The following is a 20,107-nucleotide window of genomic DNA, read 5'->3' as shown; positions in this document are numbered from 1 at the left end:
TGGATTGGCCACGCTAAATTGCCCCTTAATTGGAAAAAATAATTGGCTAATCTAAATTTTAAAAAAAGAGACACCAATACACACATTCACACACAGACGCGCACTAACACACACATCCAGAAGCACATACACAAATACGCACAGACAATAAGAGGCACTAATATACACATAGGTACTAATACACGCACTCTCACACACAAAGACTGTAATACAAACACTCACAGACAAACAGAGACACTAACACACACTCACACACACAAACACTAAAACACACACTTACAGAAACACAGAGACTGTAATATCACACACTGACAGACACACAGAGAAACTAACACACTCACAGACACAGAGACAGTAATACACACTCACAGACACACAGATACACTAACACGCACCCACACACACATACAATAGAACACACACTCTCAGGCACACGAAGACACTAATATACACACTCTCAGACACACACGGAAAATAACACGGGCACAGACACACCGATACACTAACACACACTAACAAACACACAGAGACACGAACACACACTCACAGACAAACAGAGGCACTAATACACTCAATCACACACAGACACATACAGACACTAATACACACACTGGCGGACACACAGAGGCACTAATGCACATACTCACAGGCACACATAGACACTGACACAAACTCAGAGACACATAAATACTCTAAGACACACTCACAGACCCACAGACACTAATGCACTCACTCACAGACACACGGAAACACTAACACACACTCACAGACACACAGAGACACTAACACAGTCACACACACAGACACTAAAACACACACTTACAGACACACATAGACAGCAATACACACACCGACAGACACACAGAGACACTAACACACACTCACACACACTAGAACACACACTCACAGACACAGAGACACTAATACAGACTCACAAACACACAGAGACACTAACAAACACTCACACACACACATACACTAGAACACACACTCACAGATACACAGAGACACTAATATACACACGCACAGACACACACGGAAAATAATACACACACAGACATACCGATACACTAACACACACTCACAGACAAACAGAGGCACTAATGCACTCAATCACACACACACACACACACACACATGCACACTCATAGACAGACAGATGCACTAATGCACTCACTCACGCACACATACACACACACGCACACTAATACACACACTCACGGACACACAGAGACACTAATACACACACTCACGGACACACAGAGGCAGTAACACACACTCACAGACACACAGAGACACTAATGCACTCACTCACAGACACACATAGATACTAATACACACACTCACGGACACACAGAGGCACTAATACACACTAACCGACACACATTGACACTAATACACACACTCACAGACACACACAGAAAATAATACCCACACTGACAGACACACATAGACACTAACACACTCACAGTCACACAGAGACACGAACACATACTCACAGACACACATAGGCACTAATCACTCACACACACACGTACATACACTAATACACACACTCACGGACACACTCAGGTACTAATGCACACACTCTCACAAACACACAGACTGTAATAGAAACACTCACAGACAAACAGAGACATTAATACAGACACTCACAGACACACAGAGACACTAGCACACACTCACACACAGACACTAAAACACACACTCACATACACACAGACTGTAATACACATACTCACAGACACACAGAGACACTACCACTCACAGACACACAGATACACTAACACACACTCTACAAACACACATACACTATAACACACACTCACAGACAGACGGAGACACTAATATACACTCACAAGCACACAGAGCCACTAATGCACACACTCACAGACACACAGAGACATACATATACACACCCACAGATACACAGACACTAATACAAACATTCACAGACACTAATACACACACTGACAGATACACAGTTACACTAACACACAGTCACAGCGACACTAATACACACTCAAAGACACACAGATACACTAACACACACTGACAGACACACAGAGACACGAACGCACACTCAAATACAAACAGAGACACTAATGCACTCACTCACACATACACACACGTACACTAATACACACACTCACGGGCACACAGAGTCACTAATGCACACACTCAGAGACACACAAATACTACAACACACACTCAGACACAATGAGATACTAATACACACACTCACGGACACACAGAGGCACTAATGCACTCTAACAGACACACATAGACACTAACGCACACACATGCACTGACACACCCACTCACAGACAGTAAGAGACTAATACACATAGTCAAATACACTAATAAAAACACACAAACACTAACATACACACAGACACTAACACAAACACATACACAGGCCCTGACACAGACATTCACAGACACTAAGAGACACTAATACACACACAGAGTCTAGCAGAGAAACACAGGCACTAACACACACATACACAGGCACTGACACACACACTCAGAGACACTAAGAGACACTAATACACGCGCACACACAGATACTAACACACACACACACACACACAGGCTCTAACACATATACATACACAGGCAATGACTCACACATTCACAGACACTAAGAGACACTAATACACATACTCACAGACACTAATAAAAACAGACAAACACAGATACAAATACATACGCAGGCACTGAAACACAGACTGACAGACAATAAGATACACTAATACACACACTCACGCACATACACTAACACCCACACACACATAGACACTAACACCCACACAGGTACTAACACACACACATACACAGACACTGACAAACTCACACACACAGAGACACTAACACACACACATGCACAGGCACTGGTTACGGGTATAGGGTGGATACGTGGGTTTGAGTAGGGTGATCATGGCTCGGCACAACATTGAGGGCCGAAGGGCATGTTCTGTGCTGTACTGTTCTATGTTCTATGTTCTAGACACTAAGAGACACCAATACACACACTAACACACACACATACACTAAAACACACACTCACAGACAATAAGATACACTAATACACACACTCGCACACATACACTAACACACACAGGTACTAACATACACACATACACAGACACTTACACACACACTCACAGACACTAAGATACACCAATACACACACTCGCACACACACACACAGGCACTGAAACACACACTCACAGACAACAAAATACACTAATACACACACTCACTCAGTGAAACTAACACACACACATGCACAAGCACTGACACACACACTCACAGACACTAAGAGACACCAATACACACACTCACACACACACAGGCACTGAACCACACACAGACAATAAGATACACTAATACACACACTCACACACTGCACTAACACACACACACACACAGGCACTAACACACACAAATACACAGGCACTGACACACACTCACATACACTAAGAGACACCAATACACATACTCACACACACACAGGCACTAACTCACACACATACACAATCACTTACACACACACGCACATACACTAATAGGCACTAACACATAAATGCACACACTGGCACTAATACACGCACTCTCACACAGATAGACTGTAATACAAACACTCACAGACAAACAGAGTCATCAATACACACACTCACATACACGCAAAGACACTAACACACACTCACACACACATACACCAGAACACACACTCACAAGCACACAGAGGCTCTAATACACAATAACCGACACACAGAGACACTAATACACACACTCACAGACACACAGAAAGACTAACACACACTCACAGACACACAGAGACACTAATACTCACTCACCCAGAAAACATGCCACTCATATACACACTTATCGACACACTCAAAAAATAATACCCTCGCTGACAGACATACATAGACACTAACACTTTCACAGACACATAGAGACACGAACACACACTCACAGACACACAGAGGCACTAATGCACTCACTCACACACACATACAGACACTAATACACACACTCACGGACGCACACAGGCACTAATGCACACACGCTCACACACAGACTGTAATACAAACACTCACAGACAGGCAGACGCATTAATACAGAAACTCACAGACACACAACACACACTCACACACTCACACACTAAAACACACACTCACAGAAACACAGATACTGTAATACACACACTCACGGACACACTAACACACTCACTGACAAACAGAGGCATTAATGGACTCTCTCACACACATACACTAATACATACACTCACAGACACACAGAGACATCCATACACATAACCACAGACGCACAGACACTAATACACACACTCACAGACACTAATACACACTGACAGACACACAGATACACTAACACACACTCACAGACACACATATACACTAAAACACAATCACAGACACACAGATACACTAACGCACACTCACAGACACAGAGACATCCATCCACATAACCACAGACGCACAGACACTAATATACAAACTCACAGACACTAATACACACACTGACAGACACACAGATACACTAACACACACTCACAGACACACAGATACACTAACACGCAATCACCGACACACAGATACACTAACGCACACTGACAGACACACAGAGACACGAACACACACTCACAGACACTAAGAGACACTAATACACATACTCACAGACACTAATGCAAACACGCAAACACAAAGACATACACAGGTACTGAAACACACACTCAGACACACAGCGACTGTAATACTCACACTCACAGACACACACGGAGCATAATACGCAAAGAGACACACCGATACACTAACACACACTCACAGACACACATATACACGAATACACACTCATATACAAACATTGGTGCTAATGCGCTCACCCACACACACACAAACATACACTAATACACACACTCACGGACACACAGAGGCAGTAACACACACTCACAGACACACAGAGACACTAATGCACTCACGCATAGACACACATAGATACTAATACACACACTCACGGACACACAGAGGTACTAATACACACTAACCGACACAGAGTGACACTAATACACGTACTCACAGACACACACAGAAAATAATACCCACACTGACAGACACACATAGACACTAGCACACTCACAGACACACAGAGACACGAACACATATTCACAGACACACAGAGGCACTAATCACTCACACACACACGTACATACATAAATACACACATTCACGGACACACACAGGTACTAATGCACACACTCTCACAAACACACAGACCGTAATACAAACACTCACAGACAAACAGAGACATTAATACAGACACTCACAGACACACAGAGACACTAACACACTCTACACACACACATACACTACAACACACACTCACAGGCACACATAGACTCTAATACACACACACGCTCACAGACACACAGAGCCACTAACACACACTCACAGATAAAGGGAGACACTAACACAAACTCAGAGACACACATATACACTAATACACACACTCACAGACACACATATACACTAATACACCCACTCACTGACACACAGAGACAATAATACCACGCCCACAGACACACAGACACTAATTCACACATTCACAGACACTAATAGACACACTCACATATACACTAACACACACTCACAGACAGACAGAGACACTCACTGACAGGGTGTGTGTATGTGTTTGCGTTAGTGCCTGTGTGTTTAGACCATAAGACATAGGAGTGGAAGTAAGGCCATTCGGCCCATCGAGTCCACTCCGCCATTCAATCATGGCTGATGGGCATTTCAACTCCACCTACCAGCATTCTCCCCGTAGCCCTTAATTCCTCGCGACATCAAGAATTTATCTATCTCTGCCTTGAAGCCATTTAGCGTCCTGGCCTCCACTGCACTCCGCGGCAATGAATTCCACAGGCCCACCACTCTCTGGCTGAAGAAATGTCTCCACATTTCTGTTCTGAATTTACGCCCTCTAATTCTAAGGCTGTGCCCACGGGTCCTCGTCTCCTCGCCTAACGGAAACAATTTCTTTGCGTCCACCCTTACTAAGCCATGTATTATCTTGTAAGTTTCTATTAGATCTCCCCTTAACCTTCTAAGCTCCAATGAATACAATCCCAGGATCCTCAGCCGTTCATCATATGTTAGACCCGCCATTCCAGGGATCATCCGTGTGAATCTCCGCTGGACACGCTCCAGTGCCAGTATGTCCTTCCTGAGATGTGGGGCCCAAAACTGGACACAGTACTCCAAATGGGGCCTAACCAGAGCCTTATAAAGGCTCAGTAGCACATCGCTGCTTTTATATTCCAACCCTCTTGAGATAAATGACAACATTGCATTCGCTTTCTTAATCACAGATTCAACCTGCATGTTTACCTTCAGGGAATCCTCGACTAGCACTCCCAGATCCCTTTGTACTTTGGCATTATGAATTTTCTCACCGTTTAGAAAGTAGTCTATGCTTGGATTCTTTTTTCCAAAGTGCAAGACCTCACATTTTCTCACTTTGAATTGCATCAGCCATTTCCTGCACCACTCTCCCAAACTGTCTAGATCCTTCTGCAGCCTCCCCACTTCCTCAGCACTACCAGCCTGACCACCTAACTTCGTATCATCGGCAAACTTTGCTAGAATGCCCCCAGTCCCTTCATCCAGATCATTAATATATATGGTGAACAGCTGCGGCCCCAACACTGAACCCTGTGGGACACCGCTGGTCACCGGCTGCCATTCCGAAAAAGAACCTTTTATCCCAACTCTCTGCCTTCTGTCAGACAGCCAATCCTCAACCCATGCCAGTAGCTCACCTTGAACACCATGGGCCCTCACCTTACTCAGCAGCCTCCTGTGTGGCACCTTATCAAAGGCCTTTTGGAAATCCAGATAGACCACATCCACTGGGTTTCCCTGGTCTAACCTACTTGTCACCTACATAGAACATAGAACGATACAGCGCAGTACAGGCCCTTCGGCCCTCGATGTTGCACCGACATGGAAAAAAAAACTAAAGGCCATCTAACCTACACTATGCCCTTATCATCCATATGCTTATCCAATAAACTTTTAAATGCCCTCAATGTTGGCGAGTTCACTACTGTTGCAGGTAGGGCATTCCACGGCCTCACCACTCTTTGCGTAAAAAACCCACCTCTGACCTCTGTCCTATATCTATTACCCCTCAATTTAAGGCTATGTCCCCTCGTGCTAGCCACCTCCATCCGCGGGAGAAGGCTCTCGCTGTCCACCCTATCTAACCCTCTGATCATTTTGTATGCCTCTATTAAGTCACCTCTTAACCTTCTTCTCTCTAACGAAAACAACCTCAAGTCCATAAGCCTTTCCTCATAAGATTTTCCCTCCATACCAGGCAACATCCTGGTAAATCTCCTCTGCACCCGTTCCAAAGCTTCCACGTCCTTCCTATAATGAGGCGACCAGAACTGTACGCAATACTCCAAATGCGGCCGTACCAGAGTTTGGTACAGCTGCATCATGACCTCATGGCTCCGGAACTCAATCCCTCTACCAATAAAGGCCAACACACCATAGGCCTTCTTCACAACCCTATCAACCTGGGTGGCAACTTTCAGGGATCTATGTACATGGACACCGAGATCCCTCTGCTCATCCACACTACCAAGAATTTTACCATTAGCCAAATATTCCGCATTCCTGTTATTCTTTCCAAAGTGAATCACCTCACACTTCTCCACATTAAACTCCATTTGCCACCTCTCAGCCCAGCTCTGCAGCTTATCTATGTCCCTCTGTAACCTGCAACATCCTTCCGCACTGTCTACAACTCCACCGACTTTAGTGTCGTCTGCAAATTTACTCACCCATCCTTCTGCGCCCTCCTCTAGGTCATTTATAAAAATGACAAACAGCAACGGCCCCAGAACAGATCCTTGTGGTACGCCACTCGTAACTGAACTCCATTCTGAACATTTCCCATCAACTACCACTCTCTGTCTTCTTTCAACTAGCCAATTTCTGATCCACATCTCTAAATCATCCTCAATCCCCAGCCTCCGTATTTTCTGCAATAGCCGACCGTGGGGAACCTTATCAAACGCTTTACTGAAATCCATATACACCACATCAACTGCTCTACCCTCGTCTACCTGTTCAGTCACCTTCTCAAAGAACTCGATAAGGTTTGTGAGGCATGACCTACCCTTCACAAAACCATGCTGACTATCCCTAATCATATTATTCCTATCTAGATGATTATAAATCGTATCTTTTATAATCCTCTCCAAGACTTTACCCACCACAGACGTTAGGCTCACCGGCCTATAGTTACCGGGGTTATCTCTACTCCCCTTCTTGAACAAAGGGACCACATTTGCTATCCTCCAGTCCTCTGGCACTATTCCTGTAGCCAATGATGACCTAAAAATCAAAGCCAAAGGCTCAGCAATCTCTTCCCTGGCTTCCCAGAGAATCCTAGGATAAATCCCATCTGGCCCCGGGGACTTCTCTATTTTCACCTTGTCCAGAATTGCCAACACTTCTTCCCTACGCACCTCAATGCCATCTATTCTAATAGCCTGGGTCTCAGCATTCTCCTCCACAATATTATCTTTTTCTTGAGTGAATACTGATGAAAAGTATTCATTTAGTATCTCGCTTATCTCCTCAGCCTCCACACACAACTTCCCACCACTGTCCTTGACTGTCCTCCTCAAAGAATTCTAACAGGTTCGTCAGGCACGACCTCCCCTTACTAAATCCATGTTGACTTGTTCTAATCCGACCCTGCTCTTCCAAGAATTTAGAAATCTCATCCTTAACGATCAATTCTAGAATTTTACCAACAACTGAGGTTAGGCTAATTGGCCTATAATTTTCCATCTTTTGTCTTGATCCTTTCTTGAACAAGGGGGTTACAACAGCGATCTTCCAATCGTCCGGGACTTTCCCTGACTCCAGTGATTTTTGAAAGATCTCAACCAACGCTTCCGCTATTTCTTCAGCCACCTCTCTCAGAACTCTAGGGTGTAGCCCATCGGGGCCAGGAGATTTGTCAATTTTAAGACCTTTTAGCTTTTTTAGCACCATCTCTTTTGTAATGGCAACCATACTCAACTCAGCCCCCTGTCCCTCTATAATTTTTGGGATCATGTCTTCCACTGTGAAGACAGACGCAATGTACTTATTAAGTTCTCCAGCCATTTCCTCGTCTCCCATCACTAGCCTTCCGGAATCAGTTTGAATTGGCTCAATGTCTACTTTGGCCTGTCGTTTGTTTCTTATGTATTGAAAGAAACTATTACTATCATTTCTTATATTACTGGCTAGCCTGCCTTCATATTTGATCCTCTCCTTCCTTATTTGTCTCTTTGTTAACCTCTGTTTGTTTTTGTAGCCATCCCAATCTTCTGATTTCCCAGTGCTTTTGGCCACTTTATAGGATCTCTCTTTTTCTTTGATAGATTTCCTGACCTCCTTTGTCAGCCATGGCTGTCTAATCCCTCCCCGGATAATCTTTCTTTACTTGGGGATGAACCTCTGTACCGTGTCCTCAATTATGCATACAAAATCCTGCCATTTTTGCTCTACTGTTTTCCCCACTAGGGTCTGCTTCCAGTCGATTTTTGCCAGTTCCTCTCTAATGCCCTCGTAATTACCTTTATTTAACTGTAACACCATTACATCCGATTTTGCCTTCTCTCTTTCAAACTGCAGACTGAACTCAACCATATTATGATCGCTGCTTCCTAAGTGTTCCCTTACTTTAAGATATTTTATAAAGTCTGGTTCATTACATAGCACTAGGTCCAGAATAGCCTGCTCCCTTGTGGGCTCCATGACAAGCTGTTCCAAAAAGCCATCTTGTAAGCATTCCATGAATTCCTTTTCTTTGGATCCACTGGCTACGTTATTTACCCAATCCACCTGCATATTGAAGTCCCCCATGATCACCGTGACCTTGCCTTTCTGACATGCCTTTTCTATTTCCCGGTAAATGTTGCGCCCCTGGTCCTGACCACTGTTAGGAGGTCTGTACATAACTCCCATTATGGTTTTTTCCCTTTGTGGTTCCTCAATTCTACCCACACAGACTCCACATCATTCGACCCTATGTCGTTTAGTGCCATAGATTTAATTTTGTTCTTAACTAACAAGGCAACCCCACCCCCTCGGCCCACCTCCCTGTCTTTTCGATAGGTTGTATATCCTTGGATGTTTAACTGCCAGTCCTGAACCCCTGCAGCCATGTCTCTGTGATGCCTACCACATCATAATCATTCACGATGATCTGTGCCATTAGTTCGTCTACTTTGTTACAAATGCTACGAGCATTCATGTAAATTGCCTTAATGCTAACTTTCTTATCATTACAGATGTTGGAAGTCCTAAGATGTCCAAAGTTATCCTTCCTTTTTGTTGAATTCCTAGTCTGCCTCATGCTTAAATCCACCTGCCTACATGTTATCCTCCTGCGTATCTTGCCATTTAACTCCATGCTCCCTGTCGCTTTCACTTTCCCTTCCCCCCAACTCAGAAGTTTAAAGTCCTACTGACCACCCTATTTATCCTCTTCGCTAGAACACTGTTTCCAGATCGGTTCAGGTGGAGACCGTCCCAACGGTACAGATCCCCCCGGTTCCAAAACTGATGCCAATGTCCCATGAAGTGGAATCCCTCTTTCCCACACCAATCCCTTAGCCACGTGTTTACTTCCCTAATTTTCTTGTCCCTCTGCCAATTGGCACGTGGCTCGGGCAGTAATCCGGAGATTATGAGCCTTGAGGACCTGTATTTCAATTTTCTTCCTAGTGCTTGATAGTCCCCGAACAGGTCCTCCACCCTAGCTTTACCTATGTTGTTAGTCCCAACGTGGACCACAACAACTGGATCATCCCCCTCCCGCTCCAAGTGTTAGTGTATGTGTGTTTTTATTGGTGTCTGTGAGTATTTGTATTAGTGTATCTTAGTGTATGTGAGTGTGTGTCAGTGCATGTGTGTGCGTTAGTGTCTGTGTGAGTGTCTGTTTCACTGCCTGTGTGTGTGAGTGTGCGTGTTAGTTTCTCTGTTGTAGTGTATTGCTGTCTATGTATGTGTGAGTGTGTGTCACTGCCTGTGTGAGTGTGTATTAGTGTCCCTGTGTGAAAATATTACTTTCTCTGTCTGTGTGAGTGTGCGTCAGTGCCTGTGTGTGTGTGTGTGTTAGTGTCTGTGTGAGCGTGTGTCTGAGTGTTAGTGTCTGTGTGAGTGTGTGTCTGTATGTGTGAGTGTATTACTGTCTCTGCCTGTGTGAGTGTTTGTCTGTGCCTGTGAGTGTGTGTGTTAGTGTATGTGTGAGTGTGAGTGTATTACTGTCTCTGTATGTGTGTTACTGCGTGCAATAGTCTATATTTATTTGACTTTGACATCTCCACGTCGACCATACTTGCAAAGTCTTTCCCAGGCTGATGTATAATTTCATTGTTTATTTCCCTTCCTCACAGTGAACCTCATCACAATTGTGATCCTCAATAGAAGAAACTGTGGGCTGTCCGAATGTGTGACTTGCTACCTGGTGGCCATGGCAGTGGGGGATCTACTGGTCGTTATTCTTGACCTGATAATGAGACACATTCCCATTGTTTTTATGGAACAGTTTTATTTCCTGTACTCCATCCGCGTGTGTAACATCCACGCCGCCTTGCTTTCTGCGGCCACTGACTGTTCTGTCTGGTTCACCGTCACTTTCACCTTTGATCGGTTTGTGGCCATTTGTTATCCGAAGCTGAAAAGTACATATTGCAGCGAGAAAAGGGCGGCTGTGGTTCTGGGATCAGTGACTGTGCTGAGCTGTTTGAAAAACATTTTTTGGGGTTTTATGGTGACCGGTCGGTATTCGTTGTACAACAACCCCTGGTTTTGTTATGTTACAGAGGATGTTATGCTCTCTCGGTTCTGGACAACAATCCAGTTCCTGCACCACCTTCTAACCCCGGTTGTTCCATTTGTCCTGATTCTGCTGCTCAATGTTCTCACCGTCAGACACATTGTGGTGAGCAGTAGGGCCCGCAGGAGACTCCGGGCTCACAGCAGTGGGGAGAGTACCAGAGACCCAGAGATGGAGAGTAGGAGGAAATCCATAATTTTACTGTTTATTATCTCCGCCAATTTCATCCTGTTGTGGTCAACATTAATGGTTTATTCTATATGGTGGCGGATGTATGATCTGTGGTACAGGTCTGTATGGTTAGATTATTATGTTCTGGAATTTGGCTATATGCTGCAGCTCCTGAGTTGCTGCACAAACACTGCCATTTACGCCGTGACACAGACTCAGTTCAGGCAGCAGTTGAAGATGGTGCTGACATTTCCGTTTACTTCAATTCATTCCATGCTGAGTGGAAAGCCCCCCACCCACACGGCATCTCTCTCCTCCCACTGCCGGTTAAACTGACCATCCCCAGCCAGCCTAACTCTGATTTCCCATTCTGAATTACCAAGAGGGACTGTCGGTGGGTGGGTGTGACTCCCCCCTGTCCTACCAGCTGGGTGTGTGCCTCCCCCCATGGCCGATCGTCTAGGTGTGTGACTCCCCCCATGGACGATTAGCTGGGTGTGTGCATGTACTGTGGCCGCCGGGTCGCCCCTGGCTACACAAGTTTCCGCCTGCTATCCTCTGGCAACACAAGGTGGCTGCCGGGTATCCCCTGGCAACACAGGATGGCCGCCGGGTCTCCCCTGGCAACAGAAGATGGCCGCCGTGTATCTTCCGGCAACACGTGATGGCCGCCGGGTATCTCCTGGCAACACAAAATGGCCGCCAGTTCTCCCCTGGCAACACAAGCTGGCCGCCGTGTTTCCCCTGGCAACACAAGGTGGCCGCCGGGTATCCCCTGGCGGCACAAGATGACCGCTGGGTATCCACTGGCAAAACAAGATGGCCGCCGGGTCTCCCCTGGCAACACAGGATGGCCGCCGGATATTCCCTGGCAACACAAGAAAGCTGCCGGCAGTGGCGGACTGGGTGTAAAAATATCGGTTGCCAGGAGACAAGGGGGCCCACCCACAACTACAATGCTATCATTTAATTTCATAACGAATAAATAAAATGTTCAAAAAATACATATTAAAAAAAAGGTACAATTAAATGTTTTGTGGAAAAAATGTGTATTTCTTAGTAATTACAGTGTACACGTAATGTGCATATTACTGGCAGTAGATACAAAATGTAAATACAGTTGTTATAATTGATTTATTTTATTTTTTTTAATTTTAAGTAATTGGTTGATATTTCTTAATAGTTTACTGCACAATTTACACATAAACAGATAGTTCAAAAAACCAATAGAGCATTGCATGCAGTCCAGTATATTAAGAGCAATCGTTTGTGTTCCCTAGATGATTGTGCGAATCTACCAATAATTGCTTCTGCATTCAATTCATCTAACAATTCCTTTTCAATGGATAGCAACATGTATGATTCCAAATTCTCCTCAGACAGCGAATTTCTTAACCTTGTTTTTATGATCTTTAGCTTTGAAAATGTCCTCTCACATTGGACTTGAGTAACTGATAGTGTGCCGATGACATTATAAAGTTCATAAATGTTATTATATGCCTTGTCATGAAGTCTGCTGGATGCCAGAATTTTTAGTACACACGATGGGCAAGTGCTGCAAATTTTACAATTTTTGCAACTGTAATCCATATTCTCACCATCATTAAGCAATAGCGTTAATACATCAAAGTTTGACGCAAAAGGAAACAATTCCAAAATTACTTGATTTTTGCTGATTTTTGGAAACAGCTTCATAATACCTTCCAATGCTTCCTCTTCAAGGCCCTTCTCTGCAATAGTTTTAAACTTTGCTGGGTGGGTTCAAGCAGGAAAACTCTTTATACAACTGTTTGTGTTGTACAAAACGTGATTCTAGTGACTGGGCAATGTGATCCATTAGTAGGTTAAACACATTTACTCGAAAATCAGATAGAGAATCTGAGGAATTTCTTTCATCATCAATAAGCTCATCTGCCATTCTTTTCTTCTTCCTCTGCCTCTTAACTGGCAATGCTGTTTCCAACGCATCAATTTCCAATATTTGATTTTCATCCATATTCATCTGTGAAATCCTGTCATTACATTTATTTACAAATACCAACGCGTTTCTGTGAACGTTATCAAATGTTTTTGTCTGTTCCTTCAACTTTGGTGCAGCTGAATCTACCGAAATCCATGCAGTAAACATATCTAAACCACTTGTCTGTAGATAACTTGTTAACGGTGTTGTAGTTTCAAATAAATGCAAGTAAGTAAATGCTGTGAATATGGTTTCAAACTTTAGAAGACTTTGAAGTAAAACATTTGCTTCATGTTTTGTTTTTGCATCAAACTGTTCTGAATCTTGTATCATTGATAAACATGTCAATAGATTTACGAAAGTACTGGCAGTGGCATCATCAAAACGTCCACATATAGTTGTTGCTGCATTGGATTTTCCTGAGCATCTGGTCTCACCAATTAGCTTTCATGGTTTCATTTTTTCTTGTCCTAGATGTTTTCCAACAACTTCTATCCAGACAGCCATTCTCTTGTATGATGCTTTCACAAAAGTTGCTATATTCTGGAGCAAATTGAAAAAAGAAACTGCAGGCACACAACATTTTGTTGTTTCAGTTATCACCAAATTCAAGCCATGGGCATAGCACCATATATGAACATGTTGATCAGCCACATCAGCAAGTTTACTTTGTAAGCCATTATACTGGCCATGATAGCTTGCAGCGCCATCTGTGCTATCAGATAAACATTTTTGGGGGTCCATTTTAAGATGCTGTAATGTTTCAATCAATAGATAAAAAAGTCCCTGACTGATAGCACAGATGGCGCTGCAAGCTATCATGGCCTGTACCATCATTGCTTGGCACAACTGAAAGTAGTCGCTCACAGATAATACCTTTAAGTACATACCGAATAACAATGCTAAACTGATCGATGGATGAATTATCTTGTGTTGAGTCAACCTGAATAGAATAATATGTTGCTTGAGAAACTTCATGACTAATTCTTTCTTCTATCATATTCTTCATAATTTTGATTAACATGTTTATATTTGTTTTACTTAGGTATGTAACAAATCCACCACGGCCTTTACTTTGAGCCTTTCCTTGTTGCTCTAATCGTTTGATTCTTTCTTTAGACTTGTTTTGCACTGCAGAAACGTGAGCTGCAATAATGGGGTCATATTTTGCCATCAAGTGCACTGTCGCTAAAAAATTGCCATGATTCAGAACCTCATTACCTAGAGTGTAGGCCGATTCATTTCCGTGACCTCGAAAAGGAAGTGCTTGCTTGCCTAACATCGTTATGATGTCTATAATCCTCATGACAATACTTCTCTGCTTCAATACTTCTTCTTTCCTTTTAATTAGTGATGCTGTAAATAATGTATCTAAGGTGCCATCATTAACCACACTGATATATTGCTGAGCATTTCTGACATTTGTTGCTGTCGATTCATGTAAAGTCAAGCTCTGGCTAATACGCCTGTAGTCATTAAAGCCACGTACAAAGGGTGATGGATTACAAGTGTTGGGAAACTCAAAGGCTAAGCAGTATGAACAATATAAGCATCTCTTTTCTTTGTTATATGTTAGCCATTTTCTTGGGACTGAGTCATCCATAATTTTCCTCTCATACAAACGAGCATCAAATGGCAGATCATCAAGTGGCTGAAGTGGATGTTCAGCAAAAAACTGTTTTAGCTTTGCTCGTGATGAATATTGGAAGATTCCAGTAATTGATTTTTCATTTTCTTGCGTAGGTTCATTTACAGGATGTGCTTCAGAAATCAAGTCATTTATGCTTGAAGGAATATCTGATTCCCTGTCACTAGTTGAAGCTATGTGTTCAGATGTTGCAACTACAGGCAGTACAGATACCGGAACAAGGAAGCCAGAAGCAATATTGGGCCTGGGTTGATTAGTAATGGATGCACTTGCATTTGTCCTACATTCAAAGTAGCTCTTCTCTATTCTTGTAACTCGCATGTCATTGCATCATCACCATGAGCATTGTTTCTAACTTCTTGATTATTTGTTGCAGAACTGGATATTGATGTGGATTGTGCTTGTGGTATTATAAACTCTGTAGTAGGTCTGCATCGCTTGGCTGATTCCTTCTTTTCTGCTTCTTTTTGGTCTTTCCGTTTTAGTAACCCAGATTTATGCTTTTTCTTTTCCATGCTGGTATGGGTAATATTCCTGAAATGAAAACTTAATTAAAAATAGCCCACATCGGGAAAAATAAATATTGATGATTGCAAGAATAACTTGAAGGAACGCCAGATAAACCCCTACTTGATAAAAAATGTAAAATAACTTACTTACACTTCAATAGGCTATGTTCATTAGTCAATACTACTGTGGCCTATGCAGCTTCAGAAGAGGAGACAATCCACTGTCCAGTGTTCACACCAGCAAGCAACTGAGACAACTGTTGAAACTTAGAAGTTTGGTCCGACTACAGTAAGACATTAAGAACGGTCCCACGAGCAAAGTTAACATGTCCAGTTTGATACCAGTGTAGTGTTACAAGGCGCAACCCTTTGAGTTTGCCGATCATGGCTCATCACTTCAATATCTTTGACCTCATGATTCACGGCCAAAGGTACCGCTTCTCCTTTCCAGTGACCTCACGACCCTATATACTGCTTGATATCCTTTCAAGTTGCCTACCATCTCAAATCACGAACTGTAACTTTATCTTATAATTCACACACTCTTGCTGAAAACATGGAATTTCCTTAATTATGCCCGACGCGATCCCCTCTATTCCACATACTTTACTGTCGGAAACCGTTAACATCGACTGTTTACAGTAACGCACGGTTTACATTCATTCTGTTTACTGTCGGGCATTGTTAATATAGACTGTTTATGGCAGTGTACATTTTACATAAATACTGTGTACTGTAGGACACTGTTTCCATGGGCTCTGTTTACAGTAGTGTATGGAATCCTTTCACTGTTTTCTGTAGGGCGCTGTTTCCATCCATTCAGTTTACTGAAGGGCACTGTTTCAATACTGTTTACCGTAGGGCACTGCTTACATAGACTCGGTTTACAGCTGCGGACGGTATACGTAAACATTGTCTCCTGAAGGGCGCTGTTTGCATAGTCTCCGGCTACTGCCGTGTGCGGTTTACTAAAACATTGTTTTCTGCTGGGCACTCTTTACAGAGACATAGTTTACAGCAGTGTTCGGATTACATTCACTCTGTTTCCTGAAGGCACTGTTTACATAGACTCTGTTTACAGCAGTGTACGGTTTAGGTAATCACTGCTTACTGTAGGACGCTGTTTGCATAGACTGTTTACAGCAGTGTACGGTTTAGGTAATCACTGCTTAGTGTCGGGCGCTGTTTACATAGACTCTGTTTACAGCAGTGTTCGGTTTAGGTAATCACTGCTTACTGTAGGACGCTGTTTACATAGCCTCTGTTTACAGCAGTGTACGGTTTAGGTCATCACTGCTTACTGTAGGGCACTGTTTACATAGACTGTTTTAGGCAATCTGCGGTTTACACAGACTCTGGTTACTATAGAGCACCGTTTAAATACTGCGCACTGCAGGGCACTGTTTGCACATACTCTGTTTACGGCAGGCTGCGGTTTACATTCACTCTGTTTACTGTAGGTCACTGTTTGCGCAGACACTATTTGCTAGAGGTCACTCTTTATATACTGTGCACTGCAGGGCATTATTTACCTTGACTCTGTTTGCAGCAGTGTACGGTTTACATAAAAACTGTTTACTGGAGGGCACTGTTTACATAGATTGCTTACAGCGGTGTACAGTTTACATAAACACTGTTTACTGTAGGGTGCTGTTTACACAGACAATTTACTGCAACGCACGGCTTTCAGAAACACTGTTTACTTTAGGGCGCTGTTTACATAGACTCAGCTTACTGTGGAGCACGGTTAAATAATGTTTAATGTCGGACATTATTTATATAGGCTCTGCAGCAGAGTAGATGTTGCATAAAGACTGTTTGCTTTTGTGCTCTATTTATATCTAATGTTTATTGTCGAGCACTGTTTAAATACTGTTTACAGTTGTACACTTTTTACATTGACTCTGTTTACAGTAATAGACGGCTTACTTCCACTCTTTTTAATTTTGGACACTGTTTACATCGACTGTTTACTGCAGGACACTGTTTACATAAACTCTGTTTACTGTAGGGCACTCATTAAATACTGTTTACTTTCGGGCACTGTTTACATCGTCTCTGTTTACTGTAGTGCATTCTTTACGTAGAATATTTACTGTAGGAAATTGTTTGCACAAACTCTGTTTACACTAATGTACGGTTTACTTTCAGTCTTTTCACTCTGGGGCGCTGTTTACATCGACTCTGTTTCCTGTAGGACACTGATTGCATAGCGACTGTTTACTGTAGGGAATTATTCAAAAACTGTTTAATGTCGGGCACTTTTTACATAGACTCTATTTACAAACGTGTACCGTTTACATAAATACTGCTTACTGTAGTACTGTACACAAAGACTCTGTTTACAGTAGTGTACTGTTTAAATAAACATTGTTTACTGTAGGGCACTGTTTTCATATACTTTTACAGCAGTGTACAGTTTACGTTAACACTGTTTAGTGAAGGGCACTGTTTACATTGTGTATGTTTACAGCAGTGCACGGTTTACTTTCACTCTGTTTACAGGAGGGCTCTGTTTAAATGCTGTTTACTGTAGGGCAATGTTTACATTGACTCTGTTGACAGCAGTGGACGGTTTACACTTCTTACTGACGGACACTGTTTACATTAGCTCTATTTACAGCAGTGTACGGTTTAATTTCTCGCTGTTTACTGTAGTGCTCTTTATACAAACTGTTTTCTGTAGGGCACTGTTTACATGAACTCTGTTTACAGCAGTGGACGGTTTACTTTACTGATTACTGTAGGGCAATGTCAACATTGACGGTTGTAGCAGTGTACGGTTTACCTAAACACTGTTTAACGTGGAGCACTGTTTACATAGACTCAGATTCCAGCAGTGTAGAGTTTACATAAGCACTATTTACTGAAGGGCACTGTTTACATAAATTGTTTACAGCATTATATTGTTTACATAAACACTGTTTAATGTAGGTCCCTACTTATATGGAATCTGTTTTCCATAGTGTACGGTTTATGTAAAAACTATTTCCTGCAGTGCACTGTTTACATGGTCACAGTTCACAGTAGTGTACGGTTTACTTTCACTATGTTTACAGTAGGGCATTGTTTACAGTGACCCTTTTTATATTATAGTTAATTTTCCAGAAACACTGTTCATTGTAGGACACTGTTTTCATAGACTTTTACCGCAGAGTTCGGATTACATGAACACTGTTTACTCTAGGGCAATGTTTACATAGAACTTTTGTACAGTCGTGTCCGGTTTCGGTAAACATTGTTTACTGTACGGCACTATTTACATGGACTCTGTTTCCTGCAATGTACGGTTTATACTCACTCTGTTTACTGTAGGGCACTGTTTACATAGAGTCTGTTTACGAATGGCACTGTTTAAATACTGTTTACTTCAGGGCCCTGTTGACACAGACTGTTTATAGCAGTGCACGGTTTGCAGAAACACTGTTTACTCTACGGCACTGTTTACATAGAACTTCTGTACAGTAGTTTACGGATTACATCAACAATGTTTACTGTAGGGCAGTTTCAATCGAGTCCGATTACTGCTGGGCACTGTTTAAATACTGCTTCCTGCAGGGCACTGTTTGCATATACTCTGTTTTCCCCAGTCTGTGGTTCGCATTCACTCCGTTTACTGTCGGGCACAGTTTATACAGACGCGTTTTATTCTAAGAGACGTTTTACATAGACTCTACTTACAGTAGTATATGGTGTACTTTCACTCTGTTTACTGTAGGGAACTGTTGACCTTGACTCTATTTGCAGCAGTGTACGGTTTACATAAACAGTGATTACTGTAGGGCACTGTTTACCTAGACTGTTGACAGATTATCTGATTTGCATAAACACGGTTTACTGTCGACCACTGTTTACACAGACTCTGTTTACGATTATCCT

This window comes from Scyliorhinus canicula, unplaced genomic scaffold (assembly GCF_902713615.1).
Source record: "Scyliorhinus canicula unplaced genomic scaffold, sScyCan1.1, whole genome shotgun sequence".
NCBI lineage: Eukaryota > Metazoa > Chordata > Chondrichthyes > Carcharhiniformes > Scyliorhinidae > Scyliorhinus > Scyliorhinus canicula.
This window is presented reverse-complemented; position numbering follows the sequence as displayed.